Source organism: Sciurus carolinensis, chromosome 1 (assembly GCF_902686445.1).
Source record: "Sciurus carolinensis chromosome 1, mSciCar1.2, whole genome shotgun sequence".
In the NCBI taxonomy this organism is placed as follows: Eukaryota; Metazoa; Chordata; class Mammalia; order Rodentia; family Sciuridae; genus Sciurus; species Sciurus carolinensis.
In genome coordinates this window covers 127768750-127791415 of record NC_062213.1, presented here as the reverse complement: position 1 = coordinate 127791415, position 22666 = coordinate 127768750, and the positions used below count along the sequence as shown (strand labels likewise).

Genomic DNA, 22666 nt, shown 5'->3' with positions numbered 1-22666 from the left:
TGAATTACTGAGTTACATACTAATAGTATATGACAACTAATAACTTTCAAAGTATGTTCCAGAATTACATCACTGCTAAAACCCACAAACATATCTGGCTTGACATTTGTGAAAACTAAATAGAAGTTTACAGTGATTTAGATGGAAATAATTCCACCAAAGAATCCAGATGGCATCATAAACCACAATAGAGCAGATCAAGTGGTCTATGAAGTCATTCTTTGCTGTTACCACACACTGAAACATACAATACATTTATTATTTAATGAATGCCACACTATTGCAGAATCCTGGAAACAAGACATAACTAAAATAATAAAATTTCATTTAACCAAAAATAGTTTCAGCTTTTGTAACATTTAAAAAATAATGTTACATATATATGTATATGTGTGTATATATTTAATGAATGTTGGATGGTTCAACCAATCATTCTGAAATCAGGATGACCATAATTTACCACAAAATTTTTTCACATGCATGTCCCTCAAGTATTTGGTATACATTTTCTTCATAGTAGCTGAAAAAGTGCCATAAGTAACATATGCACTAGGAAGTTGTTTCAGATTGAGTCCTACCAATAATGAGCTGTCACCCTGAGCAAATCAACTTCTCTAGACCTCGATCTTTCACTGTGGAGCAAGGAGGCCCGGCTCTGATCACTGATCCTCAATTAGCCACCATGATCCCATAACTGGCTTTCAAGTCTGACTTGTCAAAGACAAACAAGGCTGCCAGTCCAGCTCTACTCCAAGGCCTATACTCACTCCTCACTTCACCTTGAGGTTCTTCTTGCCTAGCAGTCTCAGGATTCAGGAAAATAAAAAAGTAGTTTATTTGTGAAACAATTATGGGATTCTGGTTCTAAGGATTTTTAAAGCCCTTTACAATGAACATTTGTCTTCTTCTTCCTAGCCTTTATTGACCTCTTCTTTCAACAATACCCCAATTTTCCTTTGGACAACTCATTCTTTTCTCATTCTCTGCCAAATGGTTTTGGTGGTATTTATTCCATCTCCTTCATCCCAACTCTGGCTCCAAGAGTGGGCTTGGAAGAGCTTAAGCTACGTGGAGGATTTTCTTTTTTAAATTTATGTTGAATGGCTCAGTGAATCATTCTGAAATCAAAATGACCATAATTTACCCCCTCCCCCACCACACACACACAAGCCATACCTGACCATAATGATTGGCTAAAAGATGGGAGCATAACCTCACTGGAGACCACGAGGCAGGGGCTTCTGAAAAAGATGTGAGACAAGGAGACTGCAAATCTCCCACAAGCTGTAAGGGACCTACTTCTCCTCAGTCAGCCCAATACGAAGTATGAAGCCCGGTTTTTCACCCTGATGGGAGAGCTTTGTGTTGCTGGAGGCAGTACTGTGGGAACCATGCAGAGGTACCACCAACAAAGACAAAAGTAGAGAGGCACCAACTATTATTAGTGATATATTTTGGTGGCTGTATCGAGGCTTGCCAGAAATAAGACCATTGTGTAAGTTCACAATTTTTTTTATTGTTCATTTAATTATATAAACAGCTGTTTATAATACTAGATTTCAGAGCAGCATTCTTCATTATGAGCACAGATTCATTCTCATATTCATTCATTAAATAACCAATAAGAATTGACCAGGTGATAGGAACTGGGCTTCACAAAAAAGAGTAAGACATTCACAAGGAACTCACTATAGTTTGGCAGGGCAACACAGGAAAACTGATACATGCAACCAAAGAGGTAAGTACAATATGAGACATAATAATTAAAAACAAATTAGCACCAAGTAGGACACCATTAACCATACTTTGATAAGTCAGACTTCCTGGAAGTGGTACTAATCTGATTTGTGAGAACTATGAAATGTATCAGGTACAGGAGAGGCGGGGAAAGGGTCTTCCAGAGAGGAGGTAGCATGTTCAGAGCCAGAGGCACGGAAGAGCATGGAGTATTTGGGGAACTATATTTTGGCACATAAGAAGCAAGGTAAATAGCTGTAGAAAATGAAGTTGGAGAGGAAAAGCCTTCAAAATCATGCTAAGGAGTATGTGTTTGAATCTAAAGGCAACCAGAAGACACCAACAGATGTTAAAAAAAAGGGCATGTTACCAGATATGTATTCAAGAAACAACATTCTGATAAATATGAGGAGGTCAAAAGGGGTAAGGATACAACCAAAGATGGGAAATTATTTGGGAGCTCAGAAGAACAACACTGATGGCATAAAAGACAGCTGTAACACTAAGGTGGAGGAACGAAGAGGCAAAAATGGGGAGGAGGGATTTTAAGGAGAGTCTGAAGCAACTCTCAGCTTTTTAGCTGGGGTGAAAGGTATTGCCCTGCTCTTGGGAGAGGATGCAAGAGGGAAAACAGGCTGAAGGCATAACATTATTTATTATGGTCTGGATTTCAGCATAATTTTGTGAGTCAGTAAAACGCTGTCTAAGCACAAAATACGTCAATGTTAGAAAACATGCATTGGTTGAAATGGGGCAGATAGGGGTTTGTACCTGGAACTGGGCTGATGGGCTGACCTGCCAGGTGGATGTACAGAGCAAGCCAACTGGCAATTTAGGAAGACAATATTCAAAATCTGGATTCTGGGCAGATGCTGGGAGGCCTAAAGGGACGGCCTGGAGCAGCAGGCTTGATTACCTCTGATAAGTCAGCCTTGAGAGCCAACTGTGATATCACGGTGGCTGGCGAGATTCCTAATCTCAGTCAGGCCATGGTATTTCACAGTGGGATGCTGAGGTCTAGGGAGATTGATTTGTCCAAGTTCATAGAGCTGGTTGTCATGCAGTACTGTTTGGAACTCATGGCTCCCTCAGGCATATGGTTACTATAAAGTGAGCACCTACCAGGTACGTGCAGGACAGGTGAACACCCCTCTGCGTTCACTGTTTCCCTCTCACTTCCTTGCCATCTTCAGTTCCTCAGTCAATCCTGACTGAAACTGGAAGTGCCTCACCAGTCACAGTGCTGCACTTACAGGGCTTGGGGTTACGCTGTCTCTGGTATGACTGTAACCACCATGCACCAGAGGCACTTCCTGGGGTCTAATGGCTAAGAGATTAAAGAACCTCTGTTTCTGCAAAAGGAAGGACATAGAGAATTCCTAAGTGGGTTTAATCCTAAGTTTATAGTAACAAAAGAAGTTGTATGTTTATACTGGTAATATATGTAACAATTTTTAAAAATTAAGTTTCAATACAAACTGTTTTCAGATATAATTTGTTTTAAAATGGAGAAACTGCAGCAATATATTATAAAATGTTACTGCTCTGCATGTTGTAAGGATTCCATACAAATTTAAGTGGTCCAGGAAAATAATTAAATTATTAGAAGGTTGAAATAATAGCAATATGCTACTCATGGGTATTTCAATTCAATCAAATCAGAATCTGATTCAAAGAAGGTTCAACCTACCTTCCATTAGTTTCAGAGATAGAGGAAAGGTGGTTCCAGAAGGAATTCAAGAGATCAAACTATTTAAAATACTTTAGAATGTGTAAATCTACCCAATACACTACTTTGAAAATAAATATTTACTCAATAAACAGTCACTTCAGAATTTCTATTTGCAAAAATTTATAAATATTTTCTTAATCAGAAATTTCACTCATTTAAACTGGATTTCTTCCTAATTAGAGATATTTTCACCGTTATCAAAGTTCACTGGAATGAGAAAAAGTGAATTTATATACCTTAGTCACACCCTAAAAATGTTAATGAAGTTAAACCCTAAGTTACGTACAGTTTGCCAACTAAAATAAACCCTACCATTGCAATTATACAGTTTATAAACATTTCTTTTAGAACTTCTTAGGAACTGTTAAAGATAGACAGACATCAAATGCATTAAATTTAGAAGTCTCAGTTCACCGTATGAAGTTAGCACCCCACCTTGTGGAAAACAGTAGGTGGTGTTAGGTGGCAGTATGTTATATCATTTTTATCTGATAAATCCTGCAGTCACCAAACTGCCAGTGATTTATAAAAACCAAAAATGTAAACCCCCTCAAAACAAAAACAAAAAGCAAACCAAAATAATCCCTACTTATTAAAGTAAGAGCAAACCTTCTATGCTTACAAAATACAAATATAGTAGCCTCAAAATGGTAGGGCTTATGGAGTGTTTGGGTTACTTCTTCAGTAAATAAATGTTTCAAGTCAACAAGTTATTACTTCTACTGCGGCTCCGTTGTTCTGGATGTTATTTGGACACCCCCCTCCCCCACAACGTGACTTCTTCCCTTTTCTTTCTGGACGTTTTGGTATCTTCTCTTCATCATTAGTTGTGAAACTGTAGATGACTTATCTTGTTGAGGCTACAGTTTAATTGGGCTGGGGAGAGCCCTTTTGAAGGTCATGTCCTTCTAGTTCTGGGAAATTTTCCTGGGTCATCATTTTTTGTTTTGTTTTAACTTCTGTTTCCTTGTTTGTTCTGGACAGTAGACCTTCATCATTCAGTTTGACTGCCTAATTTTCTTACTTTTCTCTATGGTTTCAACCTTTATTTTATGTTTTTTTGGCAGAGTTCTTTAATGTGATCCTTCAGGAAGTTTTAGAAATTCTGCAATCAAAAATAATAGCCTTGTGTTTCAGGGTTAAAAAAAAAGCAGGCCTTATTCTTTTTTTTTAAGAATATAATTAATGTCCTCTTATTTCTCTCAAAGTAACTTGTCTTTTAAGCCCCCACCCCACCCTACAGGCGTGCCCTCTTCTTTGATCCCTTTTCACTTTAAGTTTCATCTGCTGACTGCAGTTTTGGTTTCTCTTATGGTACAGGTATTCCTCCTCTGTTTGAGAGTCTGCATGTTGTTTGAACCAATCATTTTCAAAAGGAAGGGGAGGGAGAGACTCCTTCTTACCTCAGTTGGCAAGGTCTAGAGACATTCGGGATTGTCATGACTAGGGATTGAGAGGGGAGTGCTCTGACCAGGGTTGCTGTTAAACATTCAATAATCACAGAATATTCCCCCACAACAAAGATGTATTGGCCTCAAAATGTTAATAGTAATAACACTGGCATTAAGGGACAGACTGGAAGCTCTGTATGCTGTGAGGAATTTATTGACTGAAGGGTTAAAAAAATACTCAGAACCGACATGTTAGACTCTATAGTTCTAGTCTCTTGATCAAATCAATTTCTTCGAAATTAATCTTTAATTTTCTATCAGTACATAAATGTGGCATTTTGGGAACAGATCCAGAAAGGGACCCAACTGGTACCTGTTGGAGGCACAGGGTGGGTATTAACTCCTCTGAAGCCCCTATTTTCAGGGCAGTAGTTTACCCCACCTTCAATCTGGCTTGGCGTTTCCAAAGCAGTCTAACGCTCAGTAGGCAGACTTCAACCAAGAGGTCCTCAACCCCGTGCTGTACCAGGCTTCAGAGGCACCTAATGATTGTATTATCTTTTACTTACTAGCCCATTACCCAGTGATGCTTTTTTATTAATTAATTCTTAGGGCTTGCAATATTTATCTTTCCTCTCAAACTATACCAAAAACTTCTTGAGACAAAGAGCACATTCATTACTTGTATTCCTTAGAAAACTTGGTATAAATTTTACAGCTAGAAACTACCTAATCAGGATCTACTTTTGGTTTTCAAAAAAGATTTTACTTTTGTGAAGGCAAAGCTTCTAGGGAGCTGTCCTACCTATCGCAAAAAGGAGCAATTGAAACAAATATAATAGTACTGCAAGCTTGGCAAGGTGTATGGTGTATGGAAAATGTCTAAATAAAACCTCCTCCAGGTGGATAGACTACTCCAAAGCTATATAAAGCCCTTTCAAATTCAAGGAAAGAAAATCTTCTCGGGCAGTGGCACGTAATAGTCTCTAAAAAAGAAGTGGAGGAAGTCTCCCCGCCTCTATCCCACCACTACCATTTGCCAGAGCAGTCTAATATATACTAGAAGTTTCCACACTACTGACCTTTCTAAAGTTCAGCCCTCCTGAGAAGTAGATCCAACTGTTCAATGTTCAGCAGTGTGCTGCCATCTGGTGGCGGCAGGGAGGAAGAACATCAACATACAGTTGGGAAAGCTATAGAAAAGTACAATGACAGAAGTTCTTTAGCCTAGGGAAGGACTTTCCAGGACCATTTCTGAATCTTGAAGGACTTTCCGAAGAGGGAGAGGGAAAAGAAAAGTGAGAGGAAAAGGAAAAGGATAAAAAGGAGAGGCATAAGGAGAGAAGAGAGGTATAGGAAATAATTAGGTGGGACTTCAGATGGTTTGGAATCAGGGCAAGAAGGGCCAGGGAAGTCCCTTTGGATACCAGGGAGTTTTTAGGGAGTTTCAGGCATGGCAGAGGCTGCTGACTGGTTTGGGTGTATGAAACACTATAACAACACCTGGAGACAGGGATGCTCCCCCTAGAGACTACCCAGGAACACTGATGACAAAGTAACTCCATTCTTCTGATTACTTAGAACAAAAGCTTTGAAGTCATGCTCTACTCCTCTCTTTTCTTCAAATCCTAAATTAATTGCCAAGAAATTCTGTGAACTCTGTTTAAAAAAAAAAAAAATCCACGGTCTAATGGTTTCCACCTTTTTTTATCCTCCCTAGTGCAAAGCACACTATCTCCTCTTTGGGTTGCTGAAACATCCACCCCACTGCTTTCCTTGGTTTCACCTTTGCTTTGTAACACAGCAATGACAGTGATGATACTTTCAGCAAAACCTTCCAGTAGCTCCCTATTTTCCTCAGAGTAAGAGAGGAAGTTCTTAGAATTGCCTACAAAGCCCTTTATCATCTGGCCCCCTGCCCCACTCTCTCACCCTCTCCCCAATGTCTCCTTCCACACATTCTGCTCCATGAACTCTGCCATTCCCCCAACATCCAGGAACACCCCATTCTAGTACTGCTGAGAGACTGATCCCTCTGCCTGAAATACTCTTATCCCAGGTGTCCCCATCTTCTTCAAGTCCCTATGAGGAACTGAAACTCTTCCCACCTCTTCAGAATATCCAGTCCCCAGGTCCCTGTGTAGTCCCCCTCCCAGCACCGGTCACCTTCTAATGAGCTTCAGATTTTCCAATTCCCTATTTCTAGTATGACTGTCCTCACATGCAGTTTGCATTGAGTAAGCTCCCTGATGGCAGGAGCTTTTTTGGTCTGCTTTTTCACTGATGTATCTCAACTGCCCACAATAATGCCTGGCAAATGGAAAGCAAAGATTTCTTGTTGAATAAACAAAGTTGAAAAAAAAAAAAAGCATTGAATTGACTGCCGTTGCACTATACATTTGGGCAAAATGAAAGTAAGTTTTTACATGCTTCTGTATTTACATGACATTTAATGTCTCTTAGTGAAGATTTCACTATTGTGTCCACATTATTTCCTTTTATTGAAGAACCTCGTGTTTAATATATAAGGTATCTTTTCCATTATTTCTCTAATAGTTGATGATATCATATAAGAAAGTTATTTGAGTTTAAATATTCAGTTTGCATTTGACACTTTTCTAAACAAATACTTGATATACTTTTAACTGTTTTTTTGTTTCCAGACATAATTATTTATAGAACACATGACTTTATTTTTTCTTTTTCAATATTTATACCTCTTATCTTAGGTGAAGGATCAAAACAAAGAATGGTGTTACTAGTGGCAGATATTCTTATTTTGGTTTTGATTTTAGACAAAAAGATTGCCTCTAAAAGACACTGATTTTTGGTTCCAAATATACTTTTTCATATTAAGGAAATCACTGAAAATGTTAGGATATAGACTATTTTTGCAACACAAAGTTTTAAGAAGCTAAATGTGATAAGTCATGGGATGCATATGATACAGGGAAGACTAGAGTCCAAACCAATAGCAGCATTTGTAAGGTTTGTATAAAACAGATCTCTCAGTATTGCTGGCAAGTTATTAAAAAATAGGAGTGGAGGGCAGGAATTTTATCTAAAGGCCCCCAAAACAACCGTCTGGTGTATCTATTACATTAGTCTTTATCCCATACATTTATACTGTTTCATAATAGATACTTCAAAACAGGAATTCAATCAACAATCTGCCAGAATGCTACATGATAAGAGAGGGATGACAGGCTCTTTGATATCAGCAAGTTAGGCTTCTTCATTTTTTAGGCTTCTTTCTAATCAAAGTAACATTCTCATTTATAGTAGAAAATCTGAAAAGCTGTAGGAATACTTATAGAATGTGAATAAGTACAAAAGTGTTTACTGCAGTAATTAGTAAAAGACTGCAAACATCAAGGAAACGGTACATCATTATTGTGGATTAAAGGTGATCACTACAAAGTATAAGGTAAATCTATTTGTACCAACATGGAGAGTTATCAAGGTTTAGAGTTTTGTTTTGTTTTTGTGATACTGGGGATTAAACCCAGGGCCTTGCACATGCTAGGCAAGTGTTCTACCATGGAACCACACCCCCTTATCAAGATGCAGAGTTGAAAGGAAAAATGTAATAGATAATATACAGGATTTGATTTATGAACTATCTTATGCCCTGTTCCCTCCAAAGACCCCCCAACCCTGCTTATGTGACCACATGCACATGTGTACATAGAATTCATAATACTTGGTTACATACAGGACTAACAGGAGGGAATAAGCACTGGCAGGCTATACCTCCAGCTGGTACAGTGGGCTACGACTGGAGTGGAACTGGAGTGGTGATGGGGAACTTCCACTTTTTACTTTATATCCTTTATTGTCCGAAGTTTCTAAATTAAAAAAGGAATAAAATTCAGAAAAAAAGAGAAAAGAATAAACAGAAAACCACCATCACAGTAAATTCTGGGATATATTCAATGAAGATTTGATGAAATATCCACTTAGGATAGTGTCTTGTACAGAATCAGTACTCAATATTTTTGGAATGAATGAACAAACAAATAACCTTTCTTGGGAAAACACTGGAAGCCTAATTATAGAGTACTGAGAAATCTAAGAGGCTTGAAAATAAAGAAGGTTGTTTCCAAGTTTTAATACTTTAAGTCAGTTTTCAACAACTTCTATTGTTTTATGTAAAAAAGAGGCTACTCTGTATAAATGCAGTTTTAAAAATTGTTTTGTGGTCAACTCATGGTCTGACGGAAGTTACCAGGAGTAATGGTTGGTTGTCAAGGGAGGCAGCTATGAGACAAAGTTCAGATTTCCTTCTAGACCTTGCAGGCTGGTGGTGGGGCCCTGCTGAAACAGAGTTCCATCAGAAGACTACTGCTATTCAGGAAGAACACTCTGGTTTGAGATATCATTTACTTTCATATCACTCTGGTAATTGGTTCTATTTGGAAAGGTTACTACCCAGTCTTTACTGAAAGGTATTACTTTAGCTACCTTTACTTTAGAACTAATCCCAGTGGAAATTACTTTTTCTTTAGAAGAATTTTCAAGATATTTTTTCACTTAAGTAATTTCACAGTCAAACATCCCCCATTCCTTAGCTCTTAACCTTTCTGATCTCAGCTCTTATTAGTAAAAAAAAAAAAAAAAACCCTATCTCTTGTAAAAATGAAACTACTCAGAGAAACATAGGTTAAATGGTAGAGTTAAAATGTATAACAGGATTATTTCTCTGATATAATTATAAAAAGGGCAAATTAAAGAACCTAAAGATTTTACATAGCACTAAAAAAAATGTGGAATCAAAGAAATCAGAAGAAATTTGAATAAAGATTTTTTGTTGTTTGTTTGTTTGGGGTACTGGAGATTGAACCTTGGGGGATTTTACAACTGAACTACATTCCAGCCCTTTTTATTTTGAGATAGGGTCTTGCTGAGTTACTGAGGTTGGCCTTCAATTTGTGATCCTCCTTGTCTCAGACTCCTGAGTCACTGGGATTACAGGTGTGTGTACCACCACACCAGCTAAGTGTGTGCAAAAAAAGTAGGTTACCTCTAACACTAAATTAGTAAAATTATATTATTAATTTTAAAAGTTTGTTTAAATATGCTGTATATTTATATCAGAATAAATACTAATTTTTTTCTATATACTAGCAAGACATTTAAAAGTTTTTGACTAATTCTATTTCTGAATGGGCTTTAAACCAAAAACAGAATTCCTATGTTACTTGAGTAACCTTAAGTAATTAATACTAGTAATTTGTATCTTCTGATTTCTGGGAGAGTCTTCTTTTTTAGGACAAGCCTTTAAGGAAAGAATGGGTTTTGATTTTTCACCAGAACCAAGTGTGAATCAATGCATTTTTATTCCTGAAGTGCTCAGGGTGATATTGATGGGACACTTTGCCCAAGCATACAATGTAGTTATTGTTAATGCTTTAAAATGGCACACATGTTCTGGTTCACTGAAGAAGTCTGAAAAAGTTAAATTATAAAGAAGTAGGTCAAGGCCTATAACCACAACAGTATTATTGATAGCAAGAAAACTGCAGTTGGCAAGGTTATATCAGGAAAAAAAACAAGTGAGGAAAACTGGAGGAGGGAAGGAGCACCATTTACACAAACGGTACAGAACCGGCATCTACACAGGAAGTACCTCGAACCTCTCACTTTCATAATTACACCAGAGAGGCAGTGCTCCTAAAATTTCAGGGAAAGAGGCCTACAAAGGAACAAACTGACAGCTGATATTTCTATAACGATACCAGCTTCCCTATATTTGAAAGTTAGAATGTTGTGGAGCCCAATTTTTAGTGCTACTCTCTTTTCTATCTATCGATTCCTGGGTAATCTAATCCAATTCCTTGATTTAAGTCAAATCATCTATACATAGATGACTTCAAAATTTACATTGCAGACCATACATCCCTCCTGAACTTCAGGCTCATGGACCCAAATGCTACACATTTGCGGGTATGATTAGACATCTCACACTTAGCCCTCCTGTTCCCCATGGTAACCTTGCTCTAGTAAGAAAATCCATTATTCCAGTGATAAGGCCAAAGACATGATGTCCTCTTCTATCCCTACCCTCCTTTATACTCCAAGTTTTATCTGTCAGAAAAGCTACTAGTTCTACCTTCAAAATATATCCAGAATCTGACTTCCCATCATACCGACTTTGCCATCCTGGTCCAAGCCACACTGATGTCCCATCTGGATTACTGCAATACCTTTAAACTCCTTTCCCAGCTTCTGCCCCTTTCCTCTTTAGTTTATTCAGCAGTTAAAAGTGATTCTGTTAAAACAGAAGTCAGATCATGTCACTTTCTACCTAAAACCCAGTGGTTCCCAATCTCACTGGGATCAATTCTAAGCCTAAAAATTGACCACAAGATCTTAAAAGACCTAAACAATACTCGTACCCTTGTCTCACCTAGCATCCTACTCAGCTTTCCCTTGTTTCCTTTGCTTTGGCCACAATGATTTCCTTACTGTTTCACAAACACACTGGGCACAGCTCTGCCTCAGGGTCTTTGGTGCAGTCATCTAAGGGTTCTATTTCTTCATGTGGTTTGATACCTTACCTTCTTTAGACCTTAGTTCCAATACCACCTTTCCCGGTTATTCTATCTAAAACTGCAACCCCATCTTCAACCTCCCAAAACTCCCTATTACCTTTCCTTGGTTTCTTTATCTCCTTAACAAATTTTCACTAACATATTTTAAATTTTACTTAATTACTTTGTTTATTATTCCCCTTCATTAGAAAGTAGTCATTGGAGAGCAGAGATTTTTCTGTTTTACTTACAACTGAACAAGCATCCAGCAGGTATTCAATAAATATTTGTTAAATAGTTATGAAGGAAAAAATTCAACTTAGAATTATAAGTGCAGAATATAACAAAATAAAAAAAGCAAAACCAAGACATATTTTCAGGCAAATAAACAAACAACTTGGAATAAAATAATAAATGAATTAAAAGATAATTATGTTTAGAAATTTAAAAATACTTTGAAATAATCAAAGAAAAACCCATAATGGGAACTTTTTGACAGCCTAGAAACAAACAATAATAAAAATATTACATACCAAAATGTATGAGATGCAGTTAAAATGTTACATAAGGAGTAATATATAGTTATAAATACTTATATTCAAAGATAAGAAAGGGTAAAGATATAACTTAACATCAAAAAAAGGACAACAGATTAAACATACAAAATTAGAAGAAAGAAGAGTATGAAAATGAAAAGAAATCAAGGAAACAAAGACACAACAGAGAAATCAGAAATCTAAACATGGAAAAAATATTAAACTGATAAATGTCTGATGTTAAGCAAAATTACTAATAAATTTTTATTGTTATATCACAACTTTACAAACATTTTGTCAAGATAATATTGTGAAAATATGCCAAAACACTTGCAAATTTACATAAAATGAACACATTTTAGAAAAATATTTGACATTACTTATTTAAGAAGAAACAGAGTCCAAAGAATCTCATAACCATAACAAAAAGATCACATCAAGCCTACTGGTTTTATATACAAGTTCTAAAAAACTTAAAAAAAATTATTTCCATTCTTATATAAATTCCTCCTGAAAACAAAAGTTGTGTTCATTCCACAACTCATGTAATGAAACTGCTATAACTTTGATATCAGAACCAAGTTTTGTAGAAAGAAAAAGTATAGGGCAATCATATTCATAAAAATAAATGAAAAAACATGAAACAATATGTTTGCAAACCAAATCTAGCAATGTATGAAAATAGAGCATACTATGAACAAACTGGGTTTATTCCAGGAATTCAAGAATAACTCATACCATGTAAGTGTCCACATAAACAGATAAATGTTTTTAAAAATTACCATATCAGATGCAGAAAAGACATTTCATAAAAATCCATGATGATTTAAAATAAAACTCTTGGGATATTTTTAAAATTAGAAGCAATAAAAGAATGAACATTATACTGTCTTTATTACTGTTCTGGAAATTCTAACAAAATAAGAAAAAGAAATGAAAGTTATAAGAATTAGAACTGTTTCTATTGGCAGATGATGAGATTATCTTCACAGATAACAAGCTAACAAATTAACTGAATTAATTATATTGTAGCAAGGCAGTTCTCATAAGATGACTGTATAGATGGAGGCTCTCCCAAAGTGATGTACTCAATTTAATTCAAATCAAAACACCAACGAAGTTCTTTTTTTTGGGGGGGGGGTGCTGGGGATCGAACCCAGGGCCTTGTGCTTACAAGGCAAGCACTCTACCGACTGAGCTATCTCCCCAGCCCCCAACGAAGTTCTTTGTGAACTTGTCAGAGCTAAAAATCTATGTAAAAAAGAAAGAACAATAAAAAAACTTCTAAGGAATAAGACTAACGGAGCTTGTTACTGCTCAGTACAGAAAAATGAACCAATTAACAGATTTGAGAGCTAAGATACAGACTTCTGCATACACAGAACCTGATAAACAGTGATGCACTGAGGAGCAGAGAAAAAGGCCTATTCTGGCCTGGGACAGCTGTTTTACCATATGGAAATTAGATCTCTTTCAAACATTACACAGAAAAATCAATTCCAGATGGATTAAAGACAAATGTGGAAAAGAAAATGTTAAAACTTATAGAAAATAACATAATATAACTCTGACCTTGAAGTCCTAAGGGAAAACATAAATTTGGAGGCTTAAAAGAAAATAAAAACATAATCTACAACTTATCTTCATCATAAAATAGTGAAAGAATAAGCAGAAAGAATATACAGCTATTTATCCATTTATCTACCCACAAAGGATCGGTATATAGAATAGACAGAAAAAATGGTCCTAATCTGAAGAAAGATTGTTAAGAGTTCACTGAATTTCAGAAAGAACTGAGAAAATAGACATGTAGATAGGACCTGATTAAATTTCAGATTTCTAAAGAAGAGAATAAAAACTGACAATCAAACAGCTTTTCAGAAATTATAATAGTTAGAAGAGAATGATTTTGAGGGGAAAAGAAAACTGTGGCATTGCAATCAGAATTGTTTAGTAAGCCAAACAACTATCAGGGTATAAATGTTACAACCTGGGAGTACAGCGTACTTGTAACTGACATTACTTACCAAGTACTGACCTTGTAACCTTTCTAGAAAAAGGCTGAGCCAAACAGAAGATAGAATGAATTCAAAAGAAGACACAGTCCACATGCAAGCAGTGGTAAGACTCTATGACTGTTGATGACATCACAAGATTTAAATTACCAAAGACAGGAGAGGGTAATGAAAGATCCATGCTAGACCTTTTTTTTTCTTTTCCTCTCATTCCTGATACTTTGTGATTATTTTCCCTCATTATTTTACCATCTTCTCATTTTTGCTTTTAGAGCAAAGAATGCCAGAAAGGAATTGCTTTGGCTCAACTTCTGATTCACTAAGGTTTTCATTTGTATTTAACCACTGATAATTACTTTTAATTTTTAATTGTGATAATCATTTAAAAAAATTTCCAGTAAATCCTTGTTGTTTTGAGATTGCTTCTTTTGCAAAACGGACTATTCTTGCTTAATTAATGGAATATCTACTTGAATTTCAATAATATAAAATTAGTTATTTGTGGTTTTATATTAACTGTTTTAGCAGGTCCCTTTTGCTGTAAACCTATTGATTCTCTTTAAACTGTCTACTCATGTTTTATTTTCAGTTTATAAGTATGAATGAATGTCTAGGTCAGTGTGATCCGATACAACTTTTTAAAGATATTTTTTTAGATTTTGATAGACCTTTATTTTAATAATTTATTTATATGTGGTGCTAAGAATCGAACCCACTGCCTCACACATGCTAGGCAAGTTCTCTTCCACTGAGTCATCAACCCCAGCCCTGATACAACTTTCTTCAAAGATGAAAATATTCTATTTTGTACTGTCCAATGTAGTACCTACTTGACACATGTAGTTATTGGGCATTAGAAATGTGACTAGTGCAAATGAAGGACCAAATTTTAATTTTTCTTTAGCTTTAATTAATTTAAACTGAAGTATAAATAGCCACACATGGCTAGTGGCCACTACAGTGGATAGTGCAGGTATAGATTGTTCAGTATTCTTGTCTCAAATGGGCTCTTTCAACAAATGTACTGATCACTACTTATTTCTTCAGCAACTCTCTTTTCCTAGTCTGGTGAGCTCCATGGAATGTACAAAAGGAGGCTATTAGGGATATCAGGTGCTAAGTTCCTGAGGCTGTAGTGTAGAAAAAGGCCTGTAAGTGGACCCTTTCCTTTAACAGGGCTCGATGGGAAGGTATCTAACTATCCCTGTCTTTCCATCCTACCCTTTACACTCCAACACCCCCTAAACACACACACACACACACACACACACACACACACACACACACATTGTGGTAAAATGGAGGGCAGAAAGGACAACGGGCCCTTTCAGGAATAGGATACTCTGTTTTCTCTAACAGCAGTTGCACTGCTTCAGCAGAAAATTAGCTGTCAGAGGAGGAATGTCAAATAGAGATGCTTAGTACTGCACTGTGGTTAACACTTTGATAATAAAAATAATGGCACTTGGGCTGAGGAAATAGCTCAGTTAGTAGCGTGTTTGCCTCCTATGCACAAGGTCCTGGGTTCAAACCCCAGCACCACAAAATAATAAAAATAATAACAACAACAACACTTAAAAAAACCTAAAATCTTTAGCTTTCTTATCAATGTGAATCAAATCCAACTTAATGTTTTTGAAAACAATTGTCCAGATGTTTCACTAAGTCATGAAATTATTCAGCAATAATATGAGACCCAAAGGGCATATTTAATACATTTGCTAAATTAAAATTACAGCCTCCAAATTGGATGTAACTTCAGAAAGAATATACAAACTAACAATTGGGTAAACCAAAGATCCAAAGTTGAGAAACCAATAAGAATTTCAAGATGATTTTGAACTTTATATATATTTGAAAGTGCTCTATGCCACTTGCAAATTATAATACTTTTTACTTTCTTTTGGGGTGAAAAATTCCTCATAATTATCTCCTAATAATTCTCAGATGTACTCTAAAATAAAGAGATTAAATGACATTTTTAGTCTCTGACACCCTGGATGAGAATTCCCAGGGCATTCTTTTCTAAGTTTTAAAAATTGGAAATGAATACACAAGAGAGGCAGAGTAGTTATACAGAAGTAGAGGATTTGGAGAAGTATAAGTAAGTGACATATATTTGATGGAACACAGATCAAATTATTTATGTCTTTGAGGCTCAATTTTCTCATTTGCAAATGAGAATACTATTATCTGTCTTAAAATTATTGAAAGGGCTAACCATTAGCATACTCAATAGTCTCTACGATTTTCTTTCAAATTTGCCTGCTATATTTACCAAATAGACTTTACTGAAATAGTTCTGTGTACATATTTGCAATGGAGAGAACAGCATCCTCTCAAAATTCATGTCTACCTCGAACCTGTGAATGTGATTTCATTTGGAAATAGGGTCTTTGTAGAATGTAATCAGGTTAAGATGAGGTCACTGTGGATTAGAGTGGTCCCTACATTTGATAGGTGTCCTCAAAAGAAAAGCAAATAAAGACAGACATGGAAGAGGCCATGTGAGGATGGAGGCAGAAACTGGAGGGATGTCACTGCAAGCTTAGCAATGCTAAGGACTGCTGGCAAGCATCAGAAGCTAGCAAAGGGCAAAGGAGGATTCCTCCCTAGAGCCGGAGAGGAAGTATGGGCCTGTGACACCTTGATTTCAGACTCAGCCTTCAGAACTGTGAGAAAACACAGTTCTGTTGTTTTAAGCCACCCAGTTTATGGTATTTTGTGATAGCAGCCCTAAGAAATTAATGTAGTATTGATCACCAAAATAAAAGTGTAAGCATTTTGGCTCATCTCTCACCATAAAAAAAGGGCCTGGGGCTGGGCTTGTGGCTCAGTGGTCTCAGAGCGCTTGCCTGGCCTGTATGATGCCCTGGGTTCGAGCCTCAGTACCACATATAACTAAATAAAATAAAGGTCCAACAACAACTAAGAATGTATTTTTTTTTAAAAAAAAGGGTCATATATTTTTTCTATGGCTAAATGAGAGAATGTAGATTCACATTCTGATCTTGTTTAACATGGATTTCCCAAGACTACATTTTAATAGTGTGTTAGGTAGGGATCTTGTTTTCAAGTGACCAAAACTCAAACAGATTTTTTTTTTTTTTAAAAAGTGTGTACATGATCTAGCCCCAACTGAATCTTAACATTACTTCAACTCACAGAACTAGGGAGATGAAAACCCAAAACTAACAACCAGGCCCTAAGGAGAAACAACCAGCGGGGACCTTTAGGTCCACACCTTGACATCTAATCATCTATCAAAAACAGAGAGCAATCTTTGAACAAAAAAGAACTACATATGTAAGGACACATGTATAAAAGAGGAAAGGGAACACATCTCAATTGATGCCCAAGTCCAAGATCTCTGAAAATATGAGAAAACAGGCAAATAAATCTCCCTCCAAAATTCACAATCCTGCAACAAAGGATCCCATAGATATGGAATTAAATGAAATTCCAGAGAAAGATTACAAAAAAATGATTATTAAAATGTTCAGTGAACCAAAAGAAGATCTGAGGAATGAATTAAATAAGCAAATACAGGAGACGAAAGACCATTTCAATAAAGAAATACAAATATTGAAAAGAAACCAACCAAAACACTTGGAAATGAAAGTCACAATCAATCAAATTAAAAAACTCACTTGAAAGTATCACCAACAGATTAGAATGTGTAGAAAGTAGAATTTCATCCCTTGAAACAGAACTTCAGGCCTTAAAGATAGGGTACATAAACTTTAATACACAGTATGCAATAAATGGGAAAAAAATAAAGAACATGATCAGAATATACAAGAATTGTGGGACAACATCAAGAAACCAAACCTGAGAGTGAATGGGATAGAAGAGAACATAGAGATATAGGTTAAAAGCATTAAGAGCATTTTCAATGAGATAGTAACAGAAAACTTTCCCCATTATCAAAAATGAGACAGACATACAGGAGGCATACAGGCCCCCAAACAGACCAGATCAGAAGAGAATTTTTCCAAGACACATCATAATCAAAATGCCTACCATAGAAAATAAGGAAAGAATGTTAAAATATGCAAGAGAGAAACATCAGGTCACATTTAGAGGCAAAGCAAAAAAGCACATTTCTAACTTTTCAACTCAAACCCTAAAATCAAGGAGGGCAGAAATGAGGTACTACAAGCTCTGAAAGAACAACTGCCAACCAAGATTGCTATACCTAGCAAAGGTCTCTTTCATATTCCATGGGGAAATAAAAACTTCCCATGACAAGAATAAACTAAAAGAATACATGACTAACAAGCCAGCACTACAAAGAATACTGAAAGATAAACTGTGCAGAGAAACCCAAAACCAAATCCCAGAACTTCCAAAGAGACGAAGATCAACAGAAGACTAGTCATCTAAATAAGAATCAAGACAGAATTAAATATAACAAAAGAACCAAAATGGTAGTAAACCACAAACACATATCCATAATAACACTGAATATAAATGGTCTCAACTCCCCATTTAAAAAAATGGATTATCAAAATGGATCAAAAAGTAAGATCCACTATATGATGTTTGCAAGAGACTCATCTCATAGGCAAAGACATTCACAAGGATGAAGGTAAAAGGATGGAAAAAAATATTCCACACAAATGGAGTCTGAAAACAAGTTGGAGTGGCTATTCTCATATCTGGCAAAACAGAATTCAAGCAAAAATTAATCAGAAGAGACAAAGAAGGCCACTACATCCTGATGAAGATAATAATGCACTGAAAATGCTCTTAATGCCTTTAGCCTGATGAAGAAATAACAATAGTAAATACATATGCTCCAAATGTCAGTGTAGCCAATTATATACAAAAAATACTCCTTGACATTAAATCTCTGACCCCAATACAACATACCCTTATCACCAATAGATAGGTCATCAATGCATAAAATGAATAAAGACATAACCAACCTAAATAATACTATAAATCAAATAGTCCTAATAGACAGCTACAGAATAGCTCATAGTAAAACAGTTGAATTTACGCTGTTCTCAGCAGCTTATGAAACCTCTTCCAAAACAGATCATATTCTAGGTCACAATATAAGTTTTAGCAAATACAATAACACTGATAAACTCCCATGAGTCCTGCTGGAATGAAACTTGAAGTCAACAGCAAGAAAAATAATAGAAACCACATAAATACATGGAGATTGAACAATACTCTTTTAAGTGAAGAATGAATCAAAAAAGAAATGAGAGAAGAAATCAAGAAATTCTTACAAACAAATGAGAACAAAGATACAACACATCAAAATCTCTGGGAAGTATGAAAGCAGTACTATAAGGAAAATTTATTGCATTGCATGCCTGCTAAAAAAAAAATAGGCAGATCTGATCCTAAATAAATAAACTTATGCTCCATCTTGAGGCTTAGAAAGGAAGAAGAAACTAACTCCAAAACCAGTAGAAGACAGGAAATAATAAAGATCAGTGTCAACAATAATGAAATAAGAGAATTAAAAAAAAAAAACACAGGATAAATGCAATCAGGAGTTGATTCTTCAAAAACATAAGTAAATATTGTCAAAATGGCCACACTACCAAAAACAATATAAAAATTCAAAGCAATCCCCTTCAAAATACCAATGACATTCTTCATGGAACTAGAAAAAAACAGTCCTTAAATTCAATTGGAAGAATAAGAGACCCAGACTAGACCAAGCAATTATGAGCAAGAAAAGTTATACAGGAGGCATCACAATAACTGATCTCAAATTATACTATAGAGCTATAGTAGCAAAAAATGCCTGGTACTGGCATCAAAATAGGAATGAAGATTAATGGAATAGAATAAAAGAGTCAGAGATGAACCCACATGCTTATGGCCATCTGGTACTTGACAAAGTTGCCAAAAATATATGTTGGCAAAAAGACAGCCTTTTAAACAAATGATGCTGGGAAAACTGGACATCCATATGTAGAAAAATGAAATTAGATCCCTATCTCACCCTAAACAAGTCAAATCAAAATGGATCAGATTTAGTTATTAGAGGAGAAACCTTGCAATTTTTAAAAGACAACACTCCACCATATAGGTGCAGGCACTGACTTCCTCAAAAAATCCCCTAAAGTTCAAGAAATAAAAACAAGAATCAATAAGTGGGATGCCAGCAAATTAAAAAGTTTCTGCACAGCAAAGGAACTCATTAAGAATGTGAAGAGAGAACCTACAGAAAGGGAAAAAATCTGCCGGCTACTCTTCTGACAGAGGATTTATATTCAGAAAATAAAAATAATTCAAAATATTCAACACCAAATATAAATCACCCAATCAATAAATAGGCAAAAGAAATAAGCAGCAAATTTTCAAAAGACATACAAAACGCCAAAAAATATATGAACAAATGTTCAACATCTTTAGCAATCAGGGAAATGCAATCAAAACTACATGAATATTTCATTTTACTCCAGTCAGAATGGCAATTATCAAGAACACAAATAATAAATGCTGGTGAGGATGTGGGGAAAAAGTACACTGATACATTGTTGATGGGACTGCAAATCAGAACACCACTCTGGAAAGCAGTGTGTACATTTCTCAAGAAACTAGGGATGAAACCACCATATGACCCAGCTATCTCACTCTAAAAATAGCATACTACAGTGATATAGCTACTTTAATGTTTATAGCAGCAAAATTCACAATAGCTGAATTACAGAATCAGTCCAGATGCTGTCAACAGATGAGTGGATCAAGAAAATGTGGTTTTAATATACAGTGGAGTTTTACTCAGCCATAAAGAAGAATAAAATAATGGCATTTGCCAGTAAATGGATGGAATAGGCCAGACTCAAAAAATCAAGGATCAAATGTTTTCTCTCATATGTGGAAGCTAGAGCAAAAGAAGGGAAAGAAGGCAGTGGTGGTGAGGGTGGGGAAAGGGATAGCACAAATATATAGGGAAGATCAGAGGAGCAGGAGAATAAGAGAGTGGGAGGAAGGGAAAGAGGAAGATTTAATAAAATCATGTTACATGCATATATAAATGTACCAAAGGGACTTTCACCTTATATATATGTAGAAAGTACCAATCAAAAATAAATAAATAAATAGAGGAGTAAAAGGAAGGTCAGTAGAGAATAATAATAGAGGGAGAGAAATGGGGGGAAATGGGTATTGAAATCAAATTCCTTGCATGCATGATTTTGTCTAAATGAGCTCAACGACTATAATGCTTCAATAAAAAATACTTTAAAAAGTGTGTATGCATGTATGAATATGTAACAAATCCCAATATTATGTAAAATTATACTGTACTAATGGAAAAGAACAGAAAAAAACTAATAAAGTTTGGTTCACTAAAAAAAATGTGAGAGAGAGAGAGAGAGAGAGAGAGAGAGAGAGAGAGCGCGCGCGCGCGCACGCACCCACATGTGCATGGGGCAGGGGTGTGAATGAAGAGGAGTTGGGAAAGGCTATATTAGCAGATCTGATTTCCAAGGAAGAGAAGAATCATTAAGCCAGGACTAACACAGATGAAGCAGGACCCCTGGAGTCACTTAAGGTAGGACTCTCTGAAGGATATGAAAAAATTACAATCCCCAGAACAGGGAAATGACAACCCTCCAAAAATGGCTGACCTGAAGGAGGAGGAAGGAGGGAGGCAATCATTAATCCTCTCCCAGTAATTCCTACCCAGTAACAATGGGCTCCAAGGGAAGAAGGCAAACATTCATCACTTCCCAGTGACAATGAGTCCTGAAGGGAAGAGGAGATACTGAATGCAGGGCCCTGGACTTTTACCCTTTCCCACTGCCCAGGGGTCCTGGAAGGAGAAAAGCAAATAGTGAAGCTCTGGGTAACAATGGATCCCAGAGGAAGAAGATAAACAGTCAACTCCAGCCAAGTTGAGCTTTCATCCCTTCCAGGAAACAATAAGTTTCGAACTTTTTACAATTTTTTTCCTGACTGAACACATTCTGTTTTGGTCTCCAAAGATTAATTCACCCTCATTGTAACCTATAAAACACAGACTCCTTCTGTAACTGGAGGTCATTTTCCATCCCAAAAATGAGCCCCTACGATGCCTTATTGACTGACTTCGCTGCTCAATAAAGGAAAGCTTGCTGATCTGTTTGAGGTCTGCTCCCGTCCCAGTTACTTGTGCTTACACTCTACCTGGTTTCTCATCTTATTCCTGGGTATTATCTTCATTCTTATTATCTTATTATCTTCTGTCTATAGACTATATCTGTAAGTGAAAATATGACTGCAGGTAGCTCCTAAGTTTTTTCGTTAACATAGTTTGCCCCTGAAGAGGGATAGATTCCATTTTCAGGGTCTCCAAGTAAAAAGTCCAGCAGAAGACTACGATGGGCCTGAGGTGGGTCAATTGTCCACTTCTGAGCAACCCAATGCAGCCATGTGACCAGGCAATTCCCAGAGAAAGAGATGGATAGAGACAGTCTACACAAGGAACAGCTCTAGTTTCCCTCCTCCATAAAGAAGTAATCTTATTTTTTCTTTAATTCCAAATTTTGAATGCTAAAATGAAGTCAGTAACTTGGGGCAGAAAAGTAATTCTAACAGCAGATACAAATATGATTTGAAGAATAAGAAGCAGTCAGAGATAAATTATCAATAAATACAATACACTGATAAAGAACATCAATGAATAGCTAATAAGCATACGTACTGGATGTTTTATGTGCCTAACTATAAATAAAACAATTTCACAATTGGAAGTCAATGAAAACTG

General features: G+C 36.2%; 1 protein-coding gene across 2 annotated transcripts in view; it reads right to left on the bottom strand.

The window, feature by feature from the left end:
• Nucleotides 1-22666, bottom strand: part of Alg14 (ALG14 UDP-N-acetylglucosaminyltransferase subunit) — a 94241-nt gene that overhangs the window by 66064 nt on the left and 5511 nt on the right. The window lies entirely within an intron of this gene.